This window comes from Adiantum capillus-veneris, chromosome 3 (assembly GCF_014529385.1).
Source record: "Adiantum capillus-veneris isolate H3 chromosome 3, ASM1452938v2, whole genome shotgun sequence".
In the NCBI taxonomy this organism is placed as follows: Eukaryota; Viridiplantae; Streptophyta; class Polypodiopsida; order Polypodiales; family Pteridaceae; genus Adiantum; species Adiantum capillus-veneris.
The window spans coordinates 133,241,562-133,254,173 of NC_140933.1; positions in this window are offsets into that span (position 1 = coordinate 133,241,562).

Consider the following 12,612-nt stretch of genomic DNA (forward strand, 5'->3'; position numbering starts at 1 on the left):
AGGGTGTGTTACTCACCACCCTACACATGCCTTCGTAGAGGATTCCTCGCCGCGAAGAAGAAGGAGCTACCACCGTGTCGTGCTCAACCGCCTCACCACCACCGTGCCGTCGTCGCAATGCTTGATTGTAGTCTCTCTCTCTCTCTCTCTCTCTCTCTCTCTCTCTCTCTCTCTCTCTCTCTCTCTCTCTCACAGACACACACACACACAAGGAGATGAAGAAGAAGAAGATGGAGATGGAGCAAGAGTACTCTTCAATTGCACAAATGAGAGAATAAGTGATTTTTAGGTTTAGGTGACTTTTATATGAGCTCGCCCATTCACACTTGGTGCACATGCTTAGACAACTAACCCTTGAATGTTCCAGTTAAATTGCACCTCTCATCGGCAATCACTCTTACCTTTATCCTATTGGACCAACAAGCTCAGCCAATGACTACTAGAAGTGGACGCTGGTAGGTAACATGCCCCCCTTCCTGATGTAGATTCCACCCTCGGACTATAACAACACAGCATTGGGATCCACAATAGGAGTACCTGTGTAAAAAGAAAAGCAACATTGTGAAAGCTCAAAGGCAGCATGTGCAGGCGTGCAATAAGTGAGATACATACATGATATTCTAGGAAATACCAAAAAAATCATGAATTGTAACATTGCCAACTAGAACAAGCATAGTACCTGAATGAAATGCAATTGAGTTAAGGTCTATTAGGTTGACTCTAGAAGAAGTGCACAAGAGCTAGGGCTAAAGTAAGTACTAGATTGTCCAAAGTTATTTTAAAAATATCGACTAAAGAGTAGTTAACCCTAAGAATGCTCGTTGGGGTCTAAAGACTAGTGATCTTGTCACTTATACCACTTAAGTGTGATCAACATAAAATACAAGGAAGTCAGCAATTAAGTGGCCTAGTTTAGCATAAGGTCTTGATACCTACTTAGAGATAACTAATAGACCAAACTCAAAGAGAAGAAGGAGGTACTAGAAGTTTGAAAAAATTATAGCATCTAAATTGGCCATGTCACAACTTCATAAATTTTATGCATTGTTAGAAACTCAAATGACAAGATGCAAACATGTAACTGTGGAAAGCATAGATAAAAGGAAGTAGTACACGTGATATAATGGAGAACATCCGTTGTAACATGTAAACATCCATTGTCGTTGTCCTTGGAAGGCATCCTTATGTAGTCACAAACTGCACAATAGTCACCACCAAACATCCACCTTCCAGAGGCACATCAGTGGGAAAAAAGAACTTTACTAATCACTAAACTCTAAAACCAAAACACTCCTATCGTACTAATCCTACCTACCCTTCCTCACTCAAGTGATGAGGATCAAAGGTGTTTGATGACATAGGTTTCTGTTTCACTGTATCGAATGTGACATGTGTAGGTCTGGGTCAATGATTTTGACTAGTATTGTGCACACTCGTCTTCTAATTGCTCTTGCTCTTTACTATTTTTCATTTCTTTTGTTTAACTAGGGTGGTTAGTTACTATATATCTATATATATATACAATCCCTAAAATCGGAAAGCTCAAGGGTTAGAGAAAGAAGGGTAAGAGGGAAATAATTCAATAGGCTAACGTGAATGAAGACTCCCCCCTTCCTTGGGTAGATCATAATTTAAAAGGATGTCATCACCTTTTGGAACCAGTTATTCCAATTGGTAATAGGTGAGGATTTTAGCCAATAGTTCTCTATTACCTTGGGTGCCTCATCGAGTTGCAAGGGTGGTAAGATACTCTCCCATGAACGAATTTGAATTAGTGCATCAGGTAATAATTGAGCAATGGGAGGTGTCGAATCTTTTGTAGCCTCATGGAGGCTGCCTATGGTAGGTGGAGTTTGTGTAGAAGCTTTTCCCTCTATGATGCATTACATGAGGAGCTAGAAGCTTCATGGAACTCCCCCTTTTCTTGAGCTAAGCCGAATAGATTGGTTTTGCCTTGGAACCCAAACTAGCTATGGAATAGGTGTGTAGCATTGTGTGACCTTTCCCTTCCCACGGTCTTCCATCGGCTTTGGAATCACATGGTTTCTTAGTGGATAGGGAAGGATACGATTTACGTTTAGGTACCCAAATCGATCATTTTCATCATAGTAGCCTTGGGCTTCTAATAGTTGTTTGGGAATCCAACATGATTTGGATTTCACCTTCTTAACCTGAGTGGACGCCTTCCTTTGAGGTTTCCTTATGAATTAACTTAAACCATAGGGGGGTCCAATAACGATACCTTGGGGACCCATTGATATGTACCCTTGGTCAGATCATGTGGAGCCTTTGATGTAGCAATGTATGTTGTAGCCATGGAAGTTGAAGCTTTAGAGGATTGTGCTACTGGAAAGGATGTTGCAACTTTTTGAATTGGTTGTTTTTTTTGTGTTATGAAGAGGTGAGATTTCAGGTGTTATTCTTTGAGCCGTAGGGCCATGATTTGTTTTTTGCGTTGTGGATACTCTCGGTCTCTCAATCAGTGTTACATTTGATTGCAAACATCCATTTGCACCCCAGGTTTATATTACCCTCCATGTACCAACAGGCATGACCAAAAAGCTTTGAACCATGGTTTATTGTCATAAATAACAAGAGTGTTTAGGATTCCAAAAATAGCGGTCTTCTTCTTATTGACACCCTTGACTTGGATGGTGCTTGTGGATAGGGGTGGTTTTCCTAGTTGACCCCAAACTCCATAGGATAACGAATTATGATGAGCTCTTGTATCCAATAATGCGTTATATAGTACTTTCCCATTGAGGCTATTTAGTTCAATTGGATATCATAGAGGTGTCTCAGTTTCCAATGAATCATCATTAGTATCTTCAAAAAACGCTTTCATGATTCCAAGATTAGCCTCTCGTTGGCGTCTAAGATGTTGTTGTCTTTCTCGAGCCTCAACTCTTGCTTGGAGATTTTTAAGCTCTGTCTGTTCTTTGGTTGCTTTCTTTTCATTTATTTTAGCACCCACATTTGCTCAATATTGTCCCTCTTATATCTCTTACTCTTCTTGTTTAATTTTTGGTTACGGTCGATCTCTAGTGAAGAGTCATGAGATGAATTGCTACTTGTGTCTTTTGCTCCCTTGGATAGATTGTCATCTAGGGTACCACTAGGCCCTGAATGGTTTGTCCCCACATTTGCACTAAGATTTAACTCAGATTCTTCATCCTTAGAGTCAATTTCAATTGATGATTCTGGCCCCAAATCATGTGGGCTATAGTCTTGTGAGACGCTACTGGTTCGACCTTCATCTTGTAGGTCATCAGAAGCTATATGCATTGCTTCTAGCATATTGAAGGGTACGAGAGGTGGCATTTCATCCCCTTCAGGTGTTACCCAGGTCTTCCCCTTGTTTTCCCAAGTGTTTATGGTTCTCATCTAGGTTGGGTTGTGGATCTAAGTGTTCCTCCTCTATTGGCATCTCCCCAGGCTCCATACATCTGTGCAAATTGTGGTATCCCAACCTTCAGTTCTCCATTGAGAAAAGCTCAAAGACCTGAGACTAGCTCAGGGTCTTTATATAGTTTGGACATGATAGTGGTTCTAACTTCTGAAGACATGAAATCCATCAATTTGGCAATGTTTAACGACACCTTTTGGGCTTCAGTCCCTTGACATGGGGAAGATGGGATCTCCATTTCTTTGATAGGATCAGGTAGTCCCTCTGTAAACATTCTTTCCATCAAGAAGTGAGTACGCCCACTTTCCCATGACTTTAAGTCACTTTCTTTTTGGATGACACTAGGTATGGCTAAGGGTCTATGGACTTAGTGAGGTTGTTGTTGCATAGGGAACACTGTATCTGTAATCTAGATTTGCATGGTTCTAGATCCCTTTAGGTATCTTTTACCAAACTCCTTAATTGCTTGACTCGCTTGATCTTTTCTATACGGTTTGGATAAGTTCCTATCTTCTTCTTGGATCCTGGCCATTGTGGCTCATGAAGATCTTACTTGTTGGTTTCTATTTTAGTGGTCATTTTGATCTCCATGGTTTCACCTGAATCAGAATCCTCTTCAGCGTCATTCATATATACTATTAGACAAGGGGAACTAGAACCTAGGAGTCCACCTCCCAACCACCCTCTATATAGCATGGCCCCTGTCCCTTTGCCCTAGTTGGACTCCCTTTCTACACTGCCTAGCCCAGCCTTACCCTTGTCTAGTCCGGCCTTGCCGGTGTCCTGACATTACTCCCCCTTAAGAAGAGTTTTCATCCTTGAAAACAAAAGTGGGAAATTTCTTCTTAAGAACACTAATGTTTTCCCAAGTGGCACCTTCCTCAGGTCGATCTTTCCACTTGATTAAGGCTTGTTGACGTACATGATGACGTGTACATAACTCATGATAATCAAGAACACGTTCAGGTTCATCCGGTAAGGTAGGAGGTTCAATGAAATCAACCAAAATATGTTGATCAATGACATTGTCATCCCCATGTAAGCGCTTACATAAATGGCTTACATGAAACACCGGATGAATATGAGAATGTGTAGGTAGAAATGATTTGTAGGCACGATCACCTACTCGCTTGAGTATTTTGAAAGGCCCACAATATTCGGGAGATAATTTAGGTGTTGGCCTAATTTTTAGACTTTCTGAATGTTCTGGCACACATAAAAATACTTCCTCCCCTTCCTCGAAGGTAACTTGCGGACGTTTCTCATCAACCTACTTCTTATACCGATCCTGCGCTTGTCGGACATTCTGGCGAGCGAGTTTTAGCATGTCCATGTGGTCTTGGAGAAAATCCTTAACCTATTGGAGCTTTTTGGTTGCCAACACCACCGTAACAGGTGACCTAGGTTGAAACCCATACATGAGTATGAAAGGACTAAATCCAGTTGTGACATGCTTAGCACTGTTGTAGGCAAACTCGAGAATAGGCAAGTATTCTTCCCAGTCTAACTATTTTTTGTTGACGTATGCTCTTAGCATATCCTCTAGCACTTGGTTAACTCGTTCAGTCTGACCATCTATTTCTGGATGATCGGCTGTACTGAGGTTTAGTTGTGTACCAAATCGTTTAAACACAGCCCTCCATAAGTGACTGTTAAACTTGAGATGACGGTCACTGACAATGTTACTTGGCAAACCATACAACTTGTATAGATTGTCCACAAATAACTTGGCTAGTTCTGGTGTCTTAACCGTTGATTTGGTTGGAATAAACTTACATAGTTTAGTCAACCAGTCTACGACCACCCATACCGAGTCATGACCTTGTACAGTGGTTGGTAAACCCACAATAAAGTCCATAGAGATGATTTCCCATTTTCCATTGGGAATCTCCAAAGGATGTAAGAGTCCTTCTGCTTTCACGCACTCTGCTTTGTTAACTTAACATTTTTGGCAATGCAAGACATAAGCTTGAACAAAGCCATGTATACTTGGCCAGTAAAACTGTCATCGTACAAGAGCATAAGTTTTCTAATACCTAGGTGCCCTGCACTTGGACTATCATGACATTCATAAAGAATTTGGTGCCGAATGCCTGTGTCCGTCGGTACACAAACTCTCCCCTTATGGAGTAGGTACCCATTGTTGATGCTGAAATGCTTCCATCACTGTAGTTCATCACTCGATAGAGGAGAACTAGGTGTGGAGGTTAACGTTACACTACCATCATTGGAGTGAGAAGGATCCCTCACTTGTAGATGACTCCACACTTTGGAATATGCTTCATCATGCTCATATTTGCCTTTAAGAGAATCCAAAAATTCACTACAAAGTTCCGTGAACAAGAGAGAATTGATCTCCGGCATACGACTTAGAGCGTCAACCACCACATTGTATCGACCTTTATGATACCTGAGGTTGACGTCATATTCCTAAAGAATCTTGGCCCACCTAGCTTTCGGACCCTTCAAATCCGTTTGTTGTGTAAACCATTTGATGCTTTCATGGTCAAACACAATCTCAAACTGAGCACCATACAGATAATTCCTCCATGTTTTTAAGGCAGATACTATTGCATAGAGTTCTCGCTCATAAGCAGAGTAGTTCTGCTTAGCTGCATCAAGCTTCTTGCTTTCAAATACAATAGGTCGTCCGTCTTGTAACAGAGCTGCTCCAATAGCACGGTCACTGGCATTTGTTTCCAAAACGAATGGTTTCAAATGATCTACAATCGCTAGTATGGGAGCTGTAGCTAATGCATCTTTGAGTGTATCAAAATTGTGTTGTTGAGCGGGTCCCCACTAAAAAGCTTTGCATTTGCCCTTCAGTTGATCCGTCATGGGAACGACAATATTAGCATACTTTTTTAACGAACCTTCGGTAAAAACCTGCAAATCCTAAAAAAATATGTAACTCTTCCAGATTTTTAGGAGAAGGCCATTTCCGGATGGTATCCACTTTGGATTGGTCCATATATAGCCCATTAGTTGAAATAACATGCCATAGATAGTGAATTTCTTCTTTCAAAAAATCACACTTAGATTCCTTGGCATATAATTTGTTTGTTCGTAACAACTCGAACACTTGCCTGAGATGTTGTAAGTGTTCTTCTTCAGAAGCACTGTAGACTAGAATGTCATCGAGAAAAACGATGACAAATTTGCCCAATTACGGCTTCAAGACACTATCCATAAGTGTCATGAATGTTGCGGACGCATTGGTTAACCCGAAGGGCATCACCAAAAACTCCTAGTGTCCAAACCTTGTTCGGAATGCAGTTTTGGGTATATCAGCAAGTCAATTACAGACTTGGTGATAACCTAACCGCAAGTCTATTTTCGTAAAAATGCGAGAATGAGTGAGTTTATTGAACAACTCATCCACTCGTGGCAATGGGTACTTGTTCTTAACCGTAATCGCATTTAAGCCATGGTAGTCTATGCACATGCGCATACTGTCGTCTTTTTTCTTCACTAATAGGATAGGAGATGCCCATGGTGAAGAACTGGGTTGTATAAACCCTCTGCTAAGGTAGTCAGCAAGCTGACGTTCCACCTCAACAACTTCAAAGTAACTCATACGGTAGGGCAGTTTACTGACAGGTTTACAGCCTGCAGGCACATCGATGCTATGTTGCACCGATCGTGTCGGCGGTAATCCTTGTGACAAATCATTAGGAAAAACATCTTGAAATTCCATTAATAATTTTTTAAACTCACTAGCAACGTTTGCTTGTTTGGAAGTAGCCATTGGTGGAAGAGATGAGAGAGAATCATGCGGCGTTGAGGAATGTTCAACAAATTCAATAAGAGAGAAAATGAGACAATGAGTAACACAAGAAAACTTGATCTATTTCATTATCAGAAACGAGCTGCATAAGCTCAGTTGTACAAATCAATGGTAAAGAAGGTACATCCTTCTCTCCTAGCAACAACACATGTGCGCCATGGGATTCAAACATCAAGCTGTTGTGCTCATAGCTACGCTTCAGTGATGGTCCTAGGCTATGCAACCACTACCTACCAAGGACCACGTCTACCCTCTCCATGTTCATAACTTGAACATCCAAGCATGTGGAGTAACCTTGTACTTCCAACGGAACATATCCGCATTGAGTATCCCACATTTCGATATCATGTCGATTCATCATTGCTACTTTGCAGTGGTGGGTACTCGGAGTTTGAGGCAATTTGAGTTTTTTCACCAATCCATAATTGATAAAATTGTGAGTAGCACCATCATCTACCAACATGTGCACCTTGTGCCCTTGCAGAGATCCGTGCATACGTACTAACTCATGTGGTCCAAAGATTTGTTGCCACATGGAAGCTGTGAGACAGCATTCATGCGCCACCTCGGTGTGTGTTACTTCCACTGTAGAGAATCATGAGGAAGACTCAAGAGGCAGCAGTTGCACCATGTGCACTGCTTTCTCCTTTCCATGAGCAGCAAATTTTCCCTTGAGACAATCGTTTTTGCTATGACCACTTTCTAAACATTGAAAACATAATTTCTCTTTTTTAGCTTTATCAAAGTCCGCAGGAGAGAAAGGATCTCTGGACCCCTTGGGTTTTTTAGATACTTCTGAATTGGCTACTATAAATTTCCTTTTATTGTGCCAATATTGTGTGCGTGTAGTACCATGTGTATTAGCAGGCACGTGAATATTATGTGCTTTCTTTTCATCTGGATCATCGTGAATATGTGCTTCCACTATGGCTTCCTCAAGTGTTTTAGGGTCTTGGATCTTGACGTACTTCTTAAGCTCTGGTGTCACACCACATATAAACCCCCGTACTTGTTGAAAGTTATCTAAGCCTTCCAACTTGAGGATAACATCCCGATAGTGATATATTCAAGCAATGATGGATATTGGCACATGGAACACATGTCCCAAGCCATCCAATTCCGATCTGCCTCATTTGTAGGCAAAAATTCTTTGTGAAATATAGCTTCAAAAGTTGCCCAACTCTGTGGTATGATATTATTCTCCTTGAGAGACATCCACCGTTTGTAGGCCTTGCCTTCCACAGTTAAGCTCGTTTGCAGAGCTCTGACTGCATCTGGAGTACGCCGTGAGGCGTGAATTCCATCCCACTTGCTGAGAAAGATATTCACTGCATCCTTATTGCGGTCTAGGTCTTCTCCCTTAAAAGTCGATGGATTGGTGTTTAACAACTCATCCACCTCTTTTGCAGTCAGAGTGTGCAAAGTATCAACATTTGGGCCTTGCCCTTGTGTAGCAACGTGCTCATGCATATGTGTGTCAACAGGACCCTTGGACTATTGTTGCATTAATTGAATCACTAATGTGGATAGTTTAGTGACATTTGCATTTAAAGCCTTAAAATTTTCATCCATGACTGACATGCGTGTTTGAAGTGCACAAAATTCTTGAATGTCATCACCTGCCATAGCATCGCGGGTACTCTCCTTGAGAGGATCCAACCGCGGGCCATCATGGGTAGGATCAGGCATACTTTGCTCAAATCAAAAGTCATATTGATATCTAAATCCATGGCGACACAGTGCGGTGCAAAGAATAGTTAGAAAAATACCTGAGATTGAGAGCACTTGCAAAGTTTAATTAGCCTTACGAGGATCTGGTCGCGGGCCATCATGGGTAGGATCAGGCATACTTTGCTCAAAATCAAAAGTCATATTGATATCTAAATCCATGGCGACACAGTGCGGTGCAAGGAATAGTCAGAAAAATACATGAGATTGAGAGCACTTGCAAAGTTTAATTAGCCTTGCTAATTTCGTCAAAGTCGATAGTATCCCGGTGGAAATCGATCCGAAATGTCTGCCGTATAGGGAATTCCTTAATTCCTTGGTAGCCGAATCAATAATGCGTGCAACCGTTAATTGATAATGCTACTTTGAACTCCCGCCAAGATGCTTTGATTAAATTTTTGAGTTTCTGCGGATAATACGTAGAAAATATGTGTGTCGAAGTTCTTGCCGGCCATGTCGATATGCCGAGCCTTGCCGAATCCGCACAAGAGGGAGGGAGGGGTACCACACTGTGGGTACCATCCCTTGTGTTTGAAAAAAAAGGCTTTGGCCACTACCCCCAATGGTTGGGCGCCCATCGAGTGTATAGAGACACTAGCTCCCGGCTATGGCCGCTTGTAGACAGCGCGAGGGGTCGAGCCAAGCTCCCCTGCCTCATGCATTGCTCGTCTCCACCTGCTACATTTTCGTAGAGCCCACAAGGGTGCCGTTTGGTGCAGGTCCCGCCTCGGCGGCTTCTCCTTGCAAGGGGCTTTGACCTGTCGTCCTGCTCACAGGAGGTGTGTTCCACGCTCCCTTGACCCCGACATGCAAAAAAGCATGCAAGTTTGTGTGGCTCTCCTCCTCCACGGCTATGCCTTTCCCAAAAAAGAACCAAGCTCTTGATATCAATGTTAGACAAGGGAAACTAGAACCTAGGAGTCCACCTCCCAACCACCCACTATATAGCATGGCCCCTAGCTCTTTGCCCTAGTTGGACTCCCTTTCCACACTACCTAGCCCGGACCTATCAGTGTCCTAACATATACGGGGTCGTCACCAGTCCCTATGTTGGTCTTTGAACTGGGGTCTGACTTTGCTACTTTTTGCAATCTCTTCCTTCGTGTTTTCTTCTTTTTCTAAGATTGGGCAATTGATGCCGTGTCTCTTTCCTCAAGAATAAAATTTCTCTTTGGAGCATCAATCGTGTGAGTACGTTTACTTGTACCACATGTGTACTTTGTGATGGCTCCTTGGTAACCTCAATCAAGTTTAATGGTGTGATATTCGGCGTATTTGGATTATTCGCACATTGGACAAGCAAATGATCTCTGCCACATCGATTACACATGAGTATCGGCATTGTAGACTCGCTTGCCTCATTGGTTTGCATTAGTGTGGCGTATTTTTGTAGCCTAATAGGACACTCGGTTACACAATGTGGACCTCCACACTCATAGCATTGAAGAGGTGGTCTCTTAGCAGTGTAATCGATGTTTTGGCCTCTTGCAGCAAGAGCAGCTACTTGATAGACATGTTTGACTTGTCCCCAATAGTCCTCCATGTAGTATTGTGGACTTTCTTCAAGCGCATCAATCCCATAGGCAATATAAGGGTCTATATCTTCCTCACATCCTTCCAAACAAGCAATACATGAATCACAACTCACTTGATTCACATAAGTGATTCTTGGATGTGGTGGTTGTGGTCTTAGCACTAGAGGTGGTAAGGGTGTTGTTTGAACAACATTTTGGGCCCTAGGAACCATGTGTTGTGACGTTTGTTCAAGAGGTGGAGCCGCCATCAATGCAGGCACTCGAGGTGTGTCTGTCCATGCTAAGGTTGGTCTATTGTCCATCGCGCGCTTAAATACTTTACAATCCTTAGCTTGATGACCATACCTCCCACAAGCATTGCAATTCCCATTGAATTTTACTCTAAAAGTAGGGCATTCACTGGTACTATGCGAACCATAGCATACTGAGCACCATTGTTGCTCCCTTCTTGGATACATATGATTATTTTGCGGAGCACGATTGTTTCTAAGACTCTCTTGAATGGCCTTGGTGAGATCTGCTAAAGTAATCTCAGATACCTTTGGCTCCTTAGCAATAGGCTTTAGGGTCATTGTCTGATGCCCTGATGCTTGTGAGCTAATAGATTTAGGCTCAACAAACACTCTTTCTACTTGAATCATTAAATTATCCTCCAATTGGATTGCATTGGTGGTGACTGCTTCCCAAGTGGTGATACCTCTAATGACTAGTGTTAAGGCGGTTACGCCGCTAGCGGAAGCTAAATAGCGAGAACTCAACCAACAACAGAAATTGTCAGACGAGGACGGAGCTTGACCCGCAGGCGCATGAAAACAACTAGGTGGGTGTCAAATCACCTACTCGACCTTCTAATGACAATCACTACTAAGGAAATCAAATCTAAGTTCTAAAATACGCAAGTGACTGAAATCCGTACTACGAACAAATGCTATACGAAACAAGATCTAGAGTCATTGAATCGATCTCAAACTCAAGGGGAAGTCTATACACTAGGTAAGAGCAACACCCTAAAGACTTGAACTGCAAAATCAACCTATAACCACTCCGTGCGGTAAACGCGTATGAAGACAGGCCGAAAAATACAGGCGATCGAAACTTGACCCCGATGGTACCAATGTGTAGCTCTACTCGTTGTGGTTCTATAGATATGATGCATGCTCTATTCCGACACACGAGTTGGAAGAAAACTCACACCGAAGCTCGTAGGAACTTACCACACATAGAAGCTGATAGCGCGCACTCTTGGTATCTGTGCGTAGCTCTCGCCGTTGCTAACACAATGGCGGTGTCGCTTCTCCAATGGCGGCTCCGTAGCTCGCGTAGCAAGTAGATAAGACTCTCTCTCTCTCTCTCTCTCTCAGACACAGTCATAGCGCTCAAAAACTCACTTTGATTAATAAAACTGAATCCCCTTAGGTTACAAAACTTTGGCTTATATACCTCAGCCTTGGAGGTGAGAACATCTCTAACTAATTACATCAGCAAGTGAAATTACTTCGGGATTACAAGCTGAAAACTCAATTGAGTCCCGTTACTTAATGAATGGCTCCAATCAAAATCAATGTCGGAAAGACATTTATTACAATCAATGGTTACAAAAATGATGAGTGTGAGCAAAATTGTGGGTGTGATCCTCTGCTGGCTCAACACTCCCCCCCTCCGCGTTCATGTCGTCCCTGACATGACTTTTATGCTTGGTCAATAAAGTCCTGTCGTCTTGAGCATCTGCAAATGTGATTCGTATCGTAGGTTGCCGATGGTCAAGGTTGGGTCGAATATTTTACTTTCGTGGGTGAAAAAGCCGGTGTAGAAAGCTTCTTTGAATGTTTGCATGTGGAAGCTAGGCAAAAACATAATCCTCTGGTATAGGAGGGGCAACACTTTTGGAGAAGGCTGCAATGAAAGATCATATATCATATCAGTCACTATGTCGGCCGTCGATAGTAGACTCGAGGTCGTGGCTTTATCTGGCGTGAACACTTCAATGCAAGCTAAGAGAGTCCTGCAAATTTTCTTGAGCATCTGACACGAAAGGTCAGGAGAGCCAGTAAAGAGCTTGATGGTGCCCGTTAGGGTTTTCACCATGTAGGCTTTACCTATTCTCTCTCTTGCCTTTGGTCCTGGCATCCTGGGGTAATTAAGCCAATTTGGCTTCT